Here is an 18,164-nt window from a genome sequence, read left to right as displayed (position 1 = left end):
CTGTGACACCGAAAGAAACACACCTTTAATGACCAAACTTAACCTTAACCCATCCGGATTAAAAAGAATAAAAAAGATTTTTTTTTTTTATTTAAAATCTATAATTTTGAAATTCTACTTGTTTTTTTTTAAAAAAAAAACATATGGGAGGATACCATCCGACTTACTCCGAAAAAAAAAACGACACAAAAACAAGACTTCCCTAAAATACGGTCAAAAAGTGGTGCACGACTTAAAGAAAAAAATGTGTGAACACAATATGTGAGTGATTAAGTGAGGTTATAGACGCGTGTTTTGACCGTATAGCTAGACATGACACCAAACTGGACACAGCATTCGCACAAAAATCGAAAAAAGACTGACAGGACACTTTCTTGGGCACCGTGTCACGGTGCAGACTGTCGTGACACGGTGCAGTCTACCGTCAGACGGTAGAGAGCCCCGTGTCACGGCACTGTTCACCGTGGCACGGCAGAACATGCCGTGACACGCAGTGCAGTTCCAGGTCAGTTTTGTGATTTTTCCAGATTTTAACCGATTTTAGGTCCGTACTAATTACTATGTGAGAATAAAAACCCTCGGTCATGGGTTAAACAAAAGAGTAAACACATGAAGGTTAGCACCAAACAACCACATAGCATTTAGGCACGATGATGTAAAAAAAGTTCGCAACCTAGAGTCAAGATCTATGTTCAACTATTGGTCAAGCTTTGGGTGTCAAAAGGGTACCATGGTTAAGAGTTTGGACGCGTTAGCAAGGTAGCCTCCCTTGAGGGTGTATGCCAACGGGCGGCTCCGCGAGTTCGTGATGAAATCGAACTCGACTCCATGGTTTGGGTGGATTTAATAACTCGGATGAACCCTTATTGCCATGAGCGTTTTTGGGTCGATAGAGCTTAAATCCCCCGGGGCTAAGACGCATGTAGAACACATACGTTTTTTCAGAAAAATCGAAGGAAGTCGACTGTGAGGAAAGAAAATAAGCCACCGGACTGATTTTAGGACTGCCGTGACACGGAAAAAATTCCCGTGTCACGATACTGTGCACCGTCAGACGGTGCACTGTACCGTGACATGACAGATTTTGCCGTGGCACGGCAGTCAGAAGATCTGACTGGTGCCCTATTTTCCTTCGCGCGCAATCAAGTTATCCAATTTTTCCTACGGGACAGACCTGAATGCGACGTTAAAACGTCTATGCAGATGCAAAAATGCCAAATTAATCACAGGAATATTTTTTCAAGAATCTTTCAAGTCTCATCCACTCATCTTAATTAATATCGATCACTCAAATCGATAAATAATCAAGAATCCTCCCCAGTGGAGTCGCCAAATTGTAGGCGTCGCTCGAAGTGCGCCTACGTTAAAAGCATGTGTGATTATGCTTGGCACTCATAAGAAGTAGGAATTGACATTACGATTAGGGACAACGATTAGGGATAAATAAAGTAGAGAGCCGCCAACAAGTTTTTAAGGAACTTGTAAACCGTTCACGGATCATAAAAAGGCAACCACGAATAAGGGACAACGATAGGCAACAACGATTGACCCGTGAAGGTTACACCCCATTCATAATCCATGAGATTACTAACTCCGTATGGTTCGGAACCACGAAAGGAGGATCGGGGATGATGGTACGAAGTGAGTCATGGAGTCACATTCGCCCGTATTGGCCTCTACTCGATTCTTATATTGAAAAGCATTCCTGTGATCTCAAAGGCATACAAACAAATATTCAATTCGCTCCAAACTATTATTTAACTAAATTGGTTGAATATTAATGCACACATAATTCTAAAATATTGGTGATCACTTGATTTAATAACAAGATTAAAAAGGATCCTAAACCGGTTGTCCAAATTATCTTATTAGGCGTGATTTTCAATTACATATTCCCTTTAAACATGCAATATGGTGATCAATAAATATAATAGAATAAACATTAATATTGGAAACAATTTAATCACAATTCCAACAACATAAAATCGTTAGAAAAATAATAGAAATAAAAGGAACATGATCTGTACTTTGATTCTGTTTGTTTGCAACTTTCACGCCTTGGCTTAAGGACAGAACCACGAGTAAAGTATGGACTCCTTTGAGCACTTAAAGAAGGAATTTTGAAATGAGAAGGGTAGGCTAGTGTTTAGGCTAAAGCATAGAAGAGAGAAAAATAAATTCGAGAGAATTAATTCATGCCCCGTACATCAGAAATGAGGGGGTATTTATAGGGAAAATGTGCTGAGGGAGCACACGGAACCCTAAAATGATTAAAACCCTAAAAAGTATCCCGTGACACGGCAAACTGTACCGTGACATGGGACGTCCCACCGTCAGACGGCACACTTTCCCGTGTCACGGTACATTTTTAGTGTGACGCGGGAAATTTTCAGAAAACGGGATAGAAAACGCGTTAAGGGTTTACGCGGAAAAGATACGGAATGTTCCGTGTCACGGCCCGTGTCACGGGAAATCCCACCGTCAGACGGGAAGGATTCCTGTGACACGGTGGGTACCTGCCGTGGCGCGGGAATTTTCAGTCTGTTTTTCCGTCTAAATACATTTTTAACCCTAATTTCATTCGGCATTTTAAGTGTCGATTGATAATTTCGAGCCTTTTCTGACTTATTATCATTTGGGCTAAAATAAGAAAATAATTAAATAAAAATAAATAAAAGGTTTGGGCCAAAAATAATAAAACAATAAAATAAAAAAGGTTTGGGCTAAAATTAAATAATAAGTTTGGGCTGAAATTAAAACTATGCTTTTACCAAACTTCAAGACTAATCCATGGACTGTTCAAAAATATGAATTTAGTCAAATAAGATTTTTTAAGCACTCTCGGGATTAAATACTGAACCCGACCAATAGTGGCGGTGAAAGGTTGTTCATCATCGGGTTTGGTTTTGGGGAGACATTTTTAGGTGTCTACAGACCCCCTGATTGATGATACTGACAGTAATATCTATTTGTTCTTTTCAATGATTCGAATGGTCTCGGTTCGAAAGGTTTGATCTCGCCACTCTCGGAGAGCATTTCGAACATTTGTGCATATGGGATCCCAATTGGGGTATAGATTCTATTACTCTTCTTGGGTTTTTCAGTGACTTGTAAAGGAAAATGTTTTGCCTCATAAGTCGTTCTCACTAGTGTGAATTCCCTTTTAGGTTCATCTTTCGGAAGTGGAACCTCATCACATTTCTTTTGGGATTCCTTTATAGCCTTGAGAGCTTCACGTAGTAGATGCGATAATTCCATCATAGAGAGTGTGAGCAATTGTATATTTTCCTTACTTGCTGGTTCTGGAAGGTTATCCTTGACATCGAAAAAGATTTCCTCTTCCTTTTCTGCGGCATGGATTTCTTCGACAGGTCTAATGAGAGATGAGGGGTCAACCTCGTTTTCCTCATCAGAGATAGCCAGGGTATGAGCGAGAGGTGCATTGTCAATGCTTGGCTTCTTACTGGCAGGGGGCAACGACAACTTTTTGTTGTCGATTAAGTCTTGGATGGCTTCCTTAAGCTTCCAACAGTTTTCGGTGAGATGGACCCTACCTTGGTGATACTTGCAGTGTGCATTGGGGTTCCTATTAGCCGACCTCTTTTTGACTGGTGGGTCCCCAAATGGTCTAATAGGAGTTATAAGACCTTTTGCATTTAATTGATCAAATGCGGTGTCATAACTCATGCCAATAGGAGTAAAGTTCCTCCTAAATGGTTTCTTCTGTCCTTGATTGTTCATAGCAAGGACTTCTCCTAAATTAAAAGTGCTAACGTTGTTTGAGTGGGCGGTTTTGGAAGAAGAAGGATTGTCGTTCTTCTTTCCTTTCTAGCCACTGTTGGAGTTATTGTTGGCAGCTTTTAACTTAGCCAAGTCGTCTTCAATATTAATCCCAATGTCATAAACGGCCTTGAAGGTATGGAGGTTATTTTGATACTTGAGATGCTTGGAATATTTTTCTTGAAGATTTTTGATGAACAGCCTCACAGATTCTTTTTCACTCGGCACCTCAATCATCTTAGCTGAGGTTTCCCTCCATTTGTTAAAGAAAGAGGTGAAGCCTTCATTCTCTTTTTGCTTGAGGATTTCAAGTTCCCTATGGTCAGTCTCGACTTGAATGTTGCACTTGTACCTATCAACGAAAGCGTTTGCTATGGACTCCCAGGTAGAGGTCTTTTCTTTCTCGAGAGAAAAGAACCATTGTTGGAAAACGGTCTCGAGAGATAGTGAGAACAGAGAGGGGAAAACTTTCTTATCGATACCCTTAATACTCATTATTGTTTCGAATGCTCTTAAATGAAAGTATGGGTTGTCAGTTGCTCTGAATTTTGGGATGTCGTATGTGTTGAACTTCTGCGGAAGAAGATCTTTGTCCACCGAGACCCCTTGTGATGTAAGTTCTTGAAACTTGTAGTCGCTAGACAACTTGCTTAGACTCTCTTGCATAAGGTCCATCTGCTATTGCTTCAAGGGATCATCGATCTTGAGTGCGAGAAGCTTCAGTGTCTCAGTCACGGTAACCAGTTGGTTCCTAAGATAATTGACTTCTTCTTGTGTTGCCATTATAGTCTTAGCTTTCCTCTTATGAGCTATGGGTTTGTCGAAAAGTTGGACTTGTACGAAGAGGTTGTCTTTGATTAACCGTCCTTCCTTTCTTGACCACGCGCTGTAAATTAAACCATTTTGCGTTTTAATTACTTGACTCGAATCAACTTGACTTTACGGTTTATTTTAAGGAGGAAAAAAGAATAAAGTAAAAAAAGGGTGCATATTTTTGGCAAAAATAATGTACATATTTTTAGGGAACTGAGTATAGTTTTTTTTTTGTTGGAGGATTAATATCCGACTTACCCCCTAAAAAAATGACGGAAAAAACGCGCACACAAGACTCTCTTAAACATGGTCAAAGTATGTGTATTGGTGTGTGCGTGGAGTGTAAGTGACATGCTTGGACTCTTGTGTAAGACCATGGGACTTAGTGCCTAAACTCAATCATCAACTCAAATAAGTACTATTGACAGCAAAATTTAACCGAATTAATTAGAAAACTGATTAATTAGACTCTAGGTGATGACTCGACCAATAATCTGAACTGTCGGCCAAACGACAGGACTGGCGTCGCACTGTGGAGCTTGGCGCTAGACGACAGAGCTGTCTTCAGGCGCTACACTCCATATTGTAGCGCTTCAGCTCAGACCTTAGCGGCAATATTGGAGCTTCGATATGGGACTGTTTTCGGTGTTATTAGTCAATCGGGGTATGCCTAAAGTCGTACTAGGTCAATTCCGATTAAAATATTAGACTTTATTGACTCAAACTAATTAATTAATTAATTAGGCAAAGTTCTTTAAGTCATTAATTTATTTAGTCTCAACACAAGTCAACAAACGGTTAAGAGAAACATAGAATATATGCACAACAAATAATGCACAATTAGTCAAGTAGGCACAATATGATGCAATGCGTTTGCAACCTAACCATGGCTCTAGTTCTCTAAAGTTCGGGATATGGGTAAGTCAATAGAGGGTCCATGGTTAATTGTCCGGATGCACCGCGCGGAAGCCTAACCGTGAAGGGTTGGCGCAAGTGGATGGGACACCGCGAGTTTTAGAAAAAACTCGCTTCCATGGTTTGGTGAATTCAACAATCTCGGATATACCCTTTGTTGCACGGAGCGTTCAATCGGGTAGATGGAGCATGAATTCCCAGAGGGTTATGTCCATATGTAGAACACATATGGGTTTCAGAAAAGTGAGAAAAAATTCAATCAGGAAGTAGGATCGAGCAAACAATACGAAAAGTCGGTCGAAATTAGAACTTATATTTCTGGCTCGGTATTGGGGGAAATTAGAGCCAGCAAACAGAGACTGGCGCCAGCTTTTAGCTGTAGCGCCTGGCGCCAATACTGGCGTCTGGCGCTACGACTAAAATGCTGGCGCCAAGCTCTGGCCCCTGACGCTACTTCCCACATGCCTCAGCAGCTTTCTGTGCTTGATAAAATTTTCCAGTTTCGCGCGGTGTTATTTCGGTCCTAGTTGTAAAAAAGATATTTCTCAAATTTCCTGCGTGTAAAATCCTATGTTTTTAACTCATTACGAATGGTCTTTCCAATGAGATCTTTTTTATGCATATGACAATAATGTTAATCAAAATTACGCACATGAAATACTTAGAACGTTTCGAGTCTCATCCACTCATTCTAAATCATTGCCGAAACAAATTCAGGAATTAAAATAGAAATCCTCCTCAGCGGAGTTGCCAAAAACTGTAGGGAATAATTTCAAGCGTTAAACCTTAGCTTGAACCCCACTGTGATCATACACTAAAGTACAGCGGCGTCCAAAAGGGAAGAAGATAGAGCAAAAGAGTCGCCAACAAGTTTTAGGAACTTGTAAACCGTTCATAGGATGAAGGTTACACCCCTTAACGATCCAAGAGATCGTCAACTCCATAAGGTCTAGAACCAAATAAGGGTTCGGGGATGATGGTACAAATCCAACCTAAAAGAGATTGAACCTGCCCTAATAATAGGCCTCTACTTTATTCTGATCGTATTCATGTGCGCTTTTTAATTAACATGCAATCAATAGGTTTAACCCTAAACCTGTTTATCTATGTTGGTTGAATTTAATGCACAAATAAATCTATTATTGGCGATCACTTGAATTATAATCATATTAACCCTAACAAGATTATTAATTATCTTATTAAGCGTTATAACAAATACCAAATTCCCTTTAAACATGCAATAAAGGTGTGATCAAGCGATAACAATAAATATAATCAAGCAACATAATAATCATAATCTTAATAATAATAATATCATCATAGATAAAATAATCATCATCAAATAACAATAATATTCATAATCATCATAAATTATAACAATTATAATCATAATCATGTTCATGTTAATATTAAAGCATAATAATAGCAAGATCCTAGGCATGATACTAACAAGATTAATAACAAACCCTAGCATGTCACTAAGCAATCAAAATCAAATCTTTAACCCTAACATGATACTAACAATCACAAATATCAGGAAGAGAATAAAAAGCATCATAGCAATTATATTTAATATTAACATTACCCTAGACATGATACTAGGAATATCATAATAACAATATAAACATGATTTCTACATTATAATATCAATTAAAACCATTAAAGCACTTACTTTCATGCTTCGTACCTCTTTCTAATAACAAAATACACACGTTAGTAACTTCAAGGAAAATAATAATCAAAACAATTAAATTAAATAATCGAAATAGAGATTTGGGACCAAACCCTCAGAAATTAAACCTTTCACGTCTAGGGCGAAGGCAACTTCGAATATGACTAGGTGTTTCTAGATCTTACGAATGCGGAATTTTGTAAGTGAAAACAAAGTTTAGAGAAAGAACAGAAAGAAAGAATGACTAAGAGAATGAGAGGATTAATTGAATGAAAACCGATTGTAGATGATAACTCGTGAATGATGAGAATCGGTGTATGAAAACGGAGTTTTTAATACGTTATTTATAGAGAAAATCAGCCAAAAAGATAAATTAACAAAAACAGAGTCTGACGCACGAAAAATAGTGCTGGCGCAAACCCTGGCTAACTAGCGCCAGGCACCAACACTAGCGCCAGGCGCCAATGGCTAACGCCAGGCCTGCCGGTTCCAGGCGCCAAGCCAGGTTTCAGGCGCCAAGCCTGTTTTTAATGCGTTTTCGAAAATCAGATAAGTTTGCCGTACTGGAGGATAAAATCATATAATTTCCTCGAAAATGCTATTTGATTTTAATTAAAACTCTAAAAAGTCAACAAAAGTCAATTTATCAATGATAATTGAATTAGGAATGAAAAGAACCTTCTAGAAGAATCTAGAAGACTAAAACCATTCCTAATTGCATTAGGAATGATAAATCATATTAGGCCCTCCCCTAGATCATTGGGCTGTATATAAGGCTCAAACCGGGCCCAGTTTAGTAAATTGGCCATAATTTCCTCAATATTCATCGGAATTGGGCTTATAATATAATCGTTGGAAAGATCTTTTCTAGCCCCATACAACTACACTACTATTGGACCCATATCATGGACCAACCAAACTGGATTGGCTGTTTTCTTAAAATAAGTTTTCAAAAATAGAGAGAAAAGAAAAGAAATTAAAACTATCCGCAACACTATACTTTCCACACTTTCGCTTCATTCGATTATGATTCGACGTGAAAGGTACTCATCACTGGGTTTGGTTTTGGGGAGAGACAAATGGGTGTCTACACCTGCTGAATGGGTAATTTTTTTTTTGTTAAAGTGACACCACGTGTCACAAATTAATTGGTTTTTAAAAAAATAAAAATAAAAAAAAAATAACCAAAACAAAAAACCACCATCGATCACCCAAGCCTCCACCCCTGCTCACCAGAGTCCCCATCCCCACCCACTGCCCTTTCCCTCTCTTACCTAAAAAACCATGGCTCAGACCGAAAATTAACCCCGACTCTCCCCTACCTTAGAAAACACCATCTCCACCCCCTATCTGACCTTCTTCATTCCGAAACCCCTAACCCTATCCCCACCCGTTGTTGGCTTCCCCTCTTGCCCCGTTAAACACCACAGCCACCACAACCTCGCCAAACACCCCAACCACTCCGTCCGGAGCCACCCCAATCGCAGCCACCGACCTCGAAACTACCAATCAATCTCTATTTCAATGGAAAAATACGCATCAACCAAAACTACAACCCTAATTTCACAACGATTTTCAAGCAATTACATTGTTCAATTCGTGAATTAGCAGCGTTTAGGGAGGGGAATTTGCGGCGCAAGGGGAGGGGGAATTAGCGGCAATGCGGTGATTTTGGGGGTAGAATTGGTGGTTGTGTGGGGGTTTCAGAGAGGGGGATGGTGGTTTAGATGGTAGTGGCCGGAGCGGCCACTAGGGTTGTTGTTGCGTTAGGGTCCAACGAGGCTGGTGGCTGGGATGGCGGCAAATAGGGTGGTAGTTGGGTAGGGGTCCAACAAGGTTGGGCTGGGTGTTTTTTTTTTTTTTTTTTTTTTTTACAAATTTTGGTTTTTTTTGTTTTATTTTATTTTTTAATTTGTAGACAAATAAGAACTTGACACATGTCAAGTGACCTGATATAATAGGTCATTGACTTTAGTTGACTGGTTAGGGATTGAAGAAAGTCAAGACCCCCCAATGTTTGGATATTCCAGTATAATTCAAAGTTGGGATTATTCTACCAAAATTGATGAAAGTTGGGATTATTATTTCTAATTTTTTCTTAAAATTAAATTAGTGAAACTATTTAAATTAAGCATAATTAATATCAATAAGCAATTAAATAAAATAGCCCTTGTCCTGTCCAAATCAAAAGATGTACATATATATTTTGTTAGCCCAACTCTATTGGAAATCAAAATCATTAGAAAATCATCGAAAGACGACAGGATCATCGCGCAGCGATAGTCCTATCACGCCGTGATGGTCGATGTCGCGTCGCAATATTCCTATCATGCTACGATGGACATCTACGCGTCGCGATAAGCCTAACGCGCCGTGATAACCAGCGCTGCGTGATAACCAGCGCTGCGTGATAACACCATCACGCAATGGTTCTTGGCACTCCGTGATACGTCTATCGCCCCGCGATGAAAGTTGTTCTATTCCGATTCAAATTCTAATCTTTTCTGATCGCTTTGACCCTCTTTTTTCCTATTAATAAGGCCCTTTTCCCCCGTTTCATATCATCAATAATCACCACAATCATCATAATCATCAATTCTCTTTCTTGATCTCCATGTTCTTAGCCTTAGCCTAAACACATCCCTTATACTTCCTCTTAATCAGTCACAATACCGCATTCTCGAGACCCGAATACTTCAAGCCATCCTCCACGTTGCCTTCAACCTAGGCGTGAAAGGTTGATAGTTTTGAGAGTTTGATCCCAAATCTATATTTCAATTCATATTTGATTTATTTATTTTATTGATTTAACTTTTTTGAAGTTTACAACTGTGTGTATTGTTTTAATAGCAAGAAGGTTGAGTCATCAAAGTAAGTAATTCGAGTACTTAATTATTCTTTTGATTTTGGAGTGAAATCATCCTAGGATGTTATTTTGATTTCTAGTATCATGCTTAGGATGTTATTTTGCTTTCAATTATCATGCTTATAAAATTATTATGGTTTCTAGTATCATGTTTAGGATAACACTTTGGTTTTGTTATTAGTGACATTGTAGGCGTCGTTCGAAGTGCGCCTACGTTAAAGCATGTGTGAATATGATTGGAACTCCTAGGAAGTGGGAATTGACATTATACAATTAGGGACAAGGAAAGTAGGAAGCCGCTAACAAGTTTTTAAGGAACTTGTAAACCGTTCACGGATCATCCCATTCATAATCCATGAGATTTCTAACTCCATATGGTTTAGAACCACGAAAGCAGGATCGGGGATGATGGTACGAAGTGATTCATGGAATCACATTCGCCCGTATTGACCTCTACTCGATTCTTATAACGAAAAGTGGTTCCTGCGATCTCAAAGGCATACAAACAAAATATTCAATTTGCTCCAAACTATCATTAGCCTAAATTGGTTGATTATTAATGCAACACATAATTCTATAATATTAGTGATCACTTCGATTAATAAAAAGATTAAAAAGGAACCTAAACCGGTCGTCCAAATTATCTTAGTAGGCATGATTTTCAATTACATATTCCCTTTAAACATGCAATATAGTGATCATAAATAATAATAGAATAAACATTAATATTGGAAGCAGTTTAACAATAATAACGTTAGTCAAATAAAATAAAAACCCTAATCATGATACTAGCAGTAAAAAAAATAAAATAAGTAATTAAATTAATTAATTACTCACATTTCACGCGCTCCTGTAAATTGCTACATCATGAATAAATTGTTAGTAACTTCAATAAAAATATAAATCAAATTGAAATTAAATTAAAAGTAGAGTTGATTTGGTCCAAACCCTCAGTTAATTATACCTTTCACGCCTTGATCTAAGGACGGAACCTCGGGTCAAGTATGGACTCCTTGGAGTGCTTAAGGAAGAAATGATGTAATTAGAAATATGGTTTTAAGGCTTAGCAGAGAATAATTTCTTGTGTAGAAGAGAGGAGGAGAGAATCATTTGGTGCCCCGAACTATAGAAAGGAGGGGGGCATTTATATGGAAAATGAGTAGAGGGAACACACAGAACCCTAAAAAAATAAATGTCGCGACACGTCATCATATTGCCGTGACACGGTATAATTTGGCGTGATGGGGGAAAGAAACATACCTAAAAGATAAAACGCGTGAAGTCTGACACACAGGGAAAACACGGGATCATCCCGTGACACGAAACATGTACAGTGAAACGGCACAGGGCACCGCGACGCGACATTATCCACTGTGGCACGGTACAGTACACCGTATCACGGTAAAAAAGCACGTGAGAAAAAAGCAAAAATGACACGGAAAAAGCACCGTGTCATAGTATGTGTACGCGACACGGTACAGATTGCCGTGACACGACACTAGCTGCCGTGCCACGTCAGATATTGCCGCGACGCGGCTATTTTGCTGCCGCGCGGTAATTCTAGTTTTTTACGCGTTTTAAAAACTACTATAACTTTTGATCCGTAACTCGGAATAAAGCATATAATACTAGTTTTGTGCCCCGTACAATGGCCGGGTTATTTATTAAATTTTAAGATAAATTTATAATCTATATGTAAAAATTTAGCATATATCAGTGATACAAAATTAGTTAAGAATTGATGTGGTTTTTTGACGATTTGCTATCTAGTAGGCATGTAATGACTAATAATAATGTTGGTGAAAATGTTCGCTTTAATACATTAAAATAAATAAATAAAATAAAAATATAGCAAAAAATAAACTAAATAAATTTAAATGTTCAAAGCACGTTGGATTGACTTGAATCCAAAACTTTGGGTAAGGGTTGAACATTTCTTGACTTGTAACCTAAAGTGACCCAATCTGAGATGTTTCATGACCCAACCTTATTTGCCAGGTATCCATTCTATTAGATTGTGAATTATATAATTTTAACCGATTAGTATATATTATAAATGGATGTTTCACGCTTTGAACTACTTCCTTCGCTCCAAAAAATATTATGATATAAAAAATAAATTTGTATAATAATTTTTTGAGAATTATAATCTAATAATTTTTTTGAATAAAATTATTATTCAATTTGTACATCTAAAATATTGGTATTTTATCGATAATAAAACTCTAAACTAACAACTTTATCCTAAAATACTATCCAAATAGAATTCTAAGCTAACTTTTTTATCTTATGAAGTCTATTTAAATCTATCCAATGTGGCGCAACACTTGGCGAAAAATGTTGGAACGCCAAATGTCGCAATGTCTTGGAAAGCTTATCAAGTCTACTTTCCAATCCAATTAAAATCAAGTCAAAATCATTTGTGTATTTAAGATATGGCCGTTTTAGTGAAAGAGTGTCAGTTTTGGGCCGAGTTTAGTATTATGCTCATATCTTCTTCGTTTAATATCGGAATTGGGCTTATGATATATTTTTGGAAAGCTTATTAAAAGGCCTATCCAAACAAATAATAATTGGATCAAAATTATAGGGCCACAAAATTAATTTCTCTCGATTTTGTGATGTGGAAACGAAAAGTGGAAAGTAAGTTATGGTGTGGGGAAATGAGCTAAGAATTGGATTGGTTTATGAAATGTATTGAATGAAAACATGAATTTATGCACTCCAAGATTAAATACTCAACCCAACCAATTATGGCGGTGAAAGGTTATTCATCATCGGGTTTGGTTTTGTGGAGACCTTTTTAGTTGTCTACAGACAAGCTAGGATTTGTTATTAATCCGTTTAGTATCATGCCTAGATCTTACTAACGATGTTATGATGATGTTTTAATGATGATGATTGCTGTATTTCCATATGTTTTTTTGATTATTCATGATTATTGTTATTACTTGATCACGCCCCTTTTTGTAGGTTTAACGGGAATTTTTATTTGAAATCAGTCCTAATAAGATAATTAATAGTTGAATTTAGGTTCAATATGATTATAATTCAATTGATCACCAATAACAGATTCGATTGTGGCATTGATAATCAACCAACGTAGATTAAACAGGTTTAGATGTATGTATGTTAATCCAAAAACGCACATGAATATCATAGGAATTGAGTAGAGGCCTATTTAAGGCGGGTTCAATCTTTTTCAGGTTGGATCCGTACCATCGTCCCCGAACATCCAATCATGGTTTTGGACCACTATGGAGTTAACAATCTTCGTGATTGTGATTGAGGTGTGACCTTCACTCCCGTAAACGGTTTACAAGTTTCTAAAACTTGTTGGCGATTCTTTTTCTCTAGCTTCTTTTCCTTGGAACGCCGCCATGCCTAGAAATAGAACCACATTAGGGCTTAAATTGAGTTTGAAAAATTCTCTACAGGGGTATATGATGAAATTACTGAAAAAAAATTATGAGAGAAAATAAGTAAATAAACATTTTAAATAGATATAAGGAAAAATTGGTTTTAATAATCCCAAATTTCGCCCATCTACTTTAAATAATCTCAACTTTGGATTATTATTGAATAATCCCAACTTTAGGGGGTATTTGTTTTTATTGGTATAAAGTGATCGGTAACCAGTTAAAAAGGTTATATTCTTTTTTGGGGTTTGATAACCGCATGTTAGAATGTGATAGATCAAATGTTATTATTTTTCGGAAAATTTGTCAAGAATAAGCCAACCTTTGCTTGGTTAGCTCAAAACAAGTCAACTTTTTAATTAACTCAAAATAAGTTGACTTTTAAAAGATATTTTCTTTCAATAGGTCAATGACCTACAACCTACTAAACAAGTCATAATTTTAATTAAAAATAATTTATTAAATTTTATTAAATGTTAATTATAAATACATTAAATAAATAATAAAAAAAACCAGCCACCCCACTCCCCACCAGTTCCCCCTACTACCGGCCCACCGCTGGCGACCACCTTCTTCTCCTGGCGTCGGCGACTTATCCCTCAACCCACGACACCCACACAATATCTTGTATAATTGTATGTTAATAATAAGCTTTAAATTGCTGAAATCCAACTGAGTTATAAGATTTGATTTGATAAGAAAATAATAAGTGCAATCAGGCCCATCACCCTTTTGATGCCTTTTTTGTTTAACCAACAGACAAATTTTTTTGCCCGTAATTTGTTGCAGTCTTGAGAAGATCAGAGACAAAGCCTCCGTCCAAGCCTGCTCTCGAGCAAATGCTGCTATCGATGCAGGAAAACGACTCCAAGAATAATAATAAGCACAAAGTTGCTTATAGTAACACTAGATCAAGGAAGTGAACCGATTCACCGCCATATTTTGTGTGGCGAATTTTCGGTGAACTTGAGAGCGAAAGACGAGAGAAGGAAGGGTGGGGGGTGGGGGGTGTGAGAAAGCGGAAAAGGGGAAAGGGAGAGATAGGGGTGTCGTGGGTGTGGGAATAGGGGGTGGGCTCGGCGGTGCTTGGTTGATAGACTTTTATGTCTCTTTTGGGGGTGTTTATTGAATAGTTTTCTAGCTTATTTTCCAATAATTTAACTGTTTTTATCCTTTATTTCTATTATTTTCTTATTCTTGTCTTTTGTCTTTTATTTGAGTGTTTTGGTAATTTTTAGTGTTTTTGTGTTTAGTATCTTTATTTGATTAGTTTTAGTTTATTTTCTTATTTTTATTTTATTTGATTTTATTGTTTATCTTTATTTATGTTTTTAGTCTTTAGTTTTATTCATTTGTCGTAATTTTATTTTAGTTTATTTAGTTTCTTTTTATTATTTATTTTCTTTTATTTGTCTTGGTTTCACCCAGGGTTTGGTTTATCTGTAGGTACGTGTTCGAGTCGAGACATGGGTTTTAAATAAAAGCCATTTTTGGAGCTTCACGGGTTGATTCAACAAGCAAGTGAACAACCTATTACTGCCCCGACCTTATCCTACACTCCACCATTACCTAAACCTTCACATCACTTCCCTTGCTCACGCAAACCACCTCACACTCCCCTGCTTTCCACAACACCAACAGCAACAACAACAAACACACACCATCAACTCACCCATTTCATCCACCTCACGCAACCCCACAACCACCACCAATCTCAGCCTCCATAGCCGCCAAAACCGCCAGCAACAATCCTAATTACAGCAGCAACGCTGTCCCTGCACTCTAACCTCACGCATACCACATTCACTAACGCACCCCCCATCAATTCGACCCACGACTGCTACCATCTCCTCCGCATCCTCACAGCACACCACCTCTGCCACCATCTCCTCCACGCAAAGCGACTCCAAACCGCAAGTAGCAGCCACCAAACCACCCCACAACAATTACTACAGCCAAAACCCACGCAACAACAACAACCACTTAAACCACCACCAATCACAACCTCACCAATTAAACCACCCAACATCACCAGCACTCACAATCTTAGATTCGCACCTCTCTCAATCAAACACCACCTCCACGCAGCCACCACTAGCCGCAGCAAACATCAGCGTTACAAGCCAAGCCAACGACCTCCATAGCAAAGTAGCCCGCCAATTACCCTCAATTTCAGCTCAATTCACAATACCCTTCAAAGCGGGCACTCACTCCACTGAAGCGGCCGCACCATTTTCATTCTATTTTCCCTAATTCAAAGCAGAAGCTTGGAGCGGACGCTCCGATTTGGGTTGCACGGCCGCTCCTCATCTCCATTAAAAATCACGTGACTTACTCGTGAATGATCAGGCAATGTTCAATCAATGGCTGTGATTTGAGGTCGGCTAGAGGTGAGCTTTGAAACGTTGATGGTTGATGAACGGTGGTGATGGAAATGCGCTTCAATGGAAATCAGAGCAGCCACGAAATGATGATTTGTGGAGGTCTGATTGTTTTTAAGGGTGTTTTGGATTTATTTCCCTTTTTTTTTCTTTTCTTTTTTTCTTTTTTTCTTTTTCTATTTCCTTTTCTTTTCTTTATTTTATTTTCTTTTCTTTTGGTTCTCTTTTCTTTTTCTATTATTTAGCTTAGTAAAAATATCCATTTTTGGGGTAATTAAAAGGAGGCTCTTTTATTCTATTTTTCTTAATTAGTTGAGGAGAGCTTCTCTCTCTTAGGGTTAGATTGGATAATTTTTAGAGAGAGAAAGTAGATTATTGCTCAATTTTCTTCCAAGTAATCATCTTTGTTCAAGTTTAATTTTCAATCAAGCAAGACTTCAAGTTTTCATCTTTCATTAATCCTTTCTTTAGTAATCTCTTCTCCTTTCTTTTAGTATTATTTATTTGTTTTATTGTTACTTATTCTTGTTAATCTTATTAGTTCATCTAGTTGTTATTGATTTCATTGATTTTAATCATGTTTTGTTTTGAGTTTCTTGAGTTTATTTAGTTTTGATATTATGTTTAATCTCCCTTCTCTAGGCTAAACTTTTAGCTAGGGGAAGGGGGTGGAAGATATGAGTTGATATTGGATGAATGATGATGGTTGGATTGAACTTATGCCATAAATTGATGAAAGACATGATTTTTAATAGCTTGAGATTATTGTTGCACTCTATTTGATGTTTTCTAGTTTAAATGCATGAAAGTGATTTGAACTAGATTAAGATCATCTCTATTTTAATGATTTCATGAGAATGAGTTATTAAAGTGGAGATTTATGGATTGTGCTTCTTAATTCTCTTGATTTGATTGTAACTAATAGGATGCATGCGAATGATCCTTATTAGTGTAGACCTCTTTCATTGATTTGCCTAGACTATTGCATGAGAATGAATTGTTTAGGTAGAATCTTGTGTTCTTTGGCATGTGTTTCATGATAATCACCATTATTCCCCTCTTTCTAATCATATTGGACACCCCCGTATCCCTAGCGTCATTTTCCCTTGATTTTAATCATCATTTTCTTGCTTATTTGTAGTTTTAGTGTTCTTACTCAACAAAACCAACAAAAAAAAAATCCCCTTTTCACTCTTGCATTAGTGAGTCTTGATGTTGAATTAGTGTGCTTCCCTAGTGGTTTGACCCTTTACTTGCCACTAACTAGTTTAGTGTAGGTTTAGGTATTATAAATGATTAATTTGATTAGGGTAGTAGCTTAACGACCTATCTTATCCTGATCAAATTTTGGCGCTGTTGCCGGGGAGGCGACTTGTTTAACATTTATTTTTGCTATTGTTAGAGTCTTTTTATTTGCTTTCCTTTCTTTTATTTTGCTTGTTTAATCCTACTTGTCATTTCTAATCGTGTGGTTAGCTTTATTGTATTCAAAGAGAGATATGGCAAGACAAGAGGATGACCTTCATTTTAGGGAGTTTGGAAATCCGGAAATCTATGAGCTCACGAGTGGTATACTTCTCCCGACCACCGAGACTAATTTACAATCCATCCACAATATGCTAGGATGGTGCAAATTGAGCAATTTTCCGGAGGCGTAAGTGAAGACCCCATTGAGCATTTGGACCGATTCCTTGAGTTGTGTGCACTGATGCAAACAAATGAAGTGAGCCAAGATTACATTCGTATGCATCTCTTTCGGCAATCTCTCACCGGAAGAGCAAAGAAATGGCTCAAGCTTTTGAAGCCCAACTCTCTCACCACATGGAAGGAAGTTGCGAAGGCCTTTCTCAAGAGGTTCATTTCCGATGAGCAAACTGCAAAAATGAGGAGGAAGATAGCTTCCTTTGAGCAAGAACCGGATGAAACTCTTGGGGAAGCATGGGAAAGGTTTAAGGATTTGATTAGAGCATGTCCTCATCATGAATTCAACCATAATTTGCTCATGAGATTCTTCTATGATGGCTTGGAGCCAATGTCAAGGACCAATCTTGATGCGGGTGCCGGTGGCCAATTGATTAAGATCCATCAAAGCCAAGTTGAAGCTACAATTGAAGAAGTGGCTACTAGCTATTCTTGGGGAGGCCAAAGAAGGTCCCAAGGGAAGCAAAGGGATCTTTATGAGTTGGAGAAAGTCGGCCAACTTAAGCACATAGTTGAGCTCTTGAATGAAGGTCTTTCCAAGTTAAACTCAAGTGTTGGTTTGTGCTCAAAACCTTCACAAATCATTGATTTCTCATGTGCTCGTTGTGGTGGGACAG

General features: G+C 37.8%; 1 non-coding gene across 1 annotated transcript; it reads right to left on the bottom strand.

The window, feature by feature from the left end:
• Window positions 1-17,725: 17,725 nt before the first annotated feature.
• Window positions 17,726-17,832, bottom strand: LOC145625672 (small nucleolar RNA R71). Its single transcript, XR_014110581.1, has one exon. It is a non-coding gene; the product is annotated as a small nucleolar RNA R71 (small nucleolar RNA).
• Between the last annotated feature and the right edge of the window lie 332 nt (window positions 17,833-18,164).

The sequence above is a fragment of the Chenopodium album genome, chromosome 3 (genome assembly GCF_948465745.1).
Source record: "Chenopodium album chromosome 3, dcCheAlbu1.1, whole genome shotgun sequence".
Classification (NCBI taxonomy): Eukaryota; Viridiplantae; Streptophyta; class Magnoliopsida; order Caryophyllales; family Amaranthaceae; genus Chenopodium; species Chenopodium album.
The sequence above is the reverse complement of the archived record's forward strand: the minus strand, read 5'-3'. Positions and strand labels throughout refer to the sequence as shown.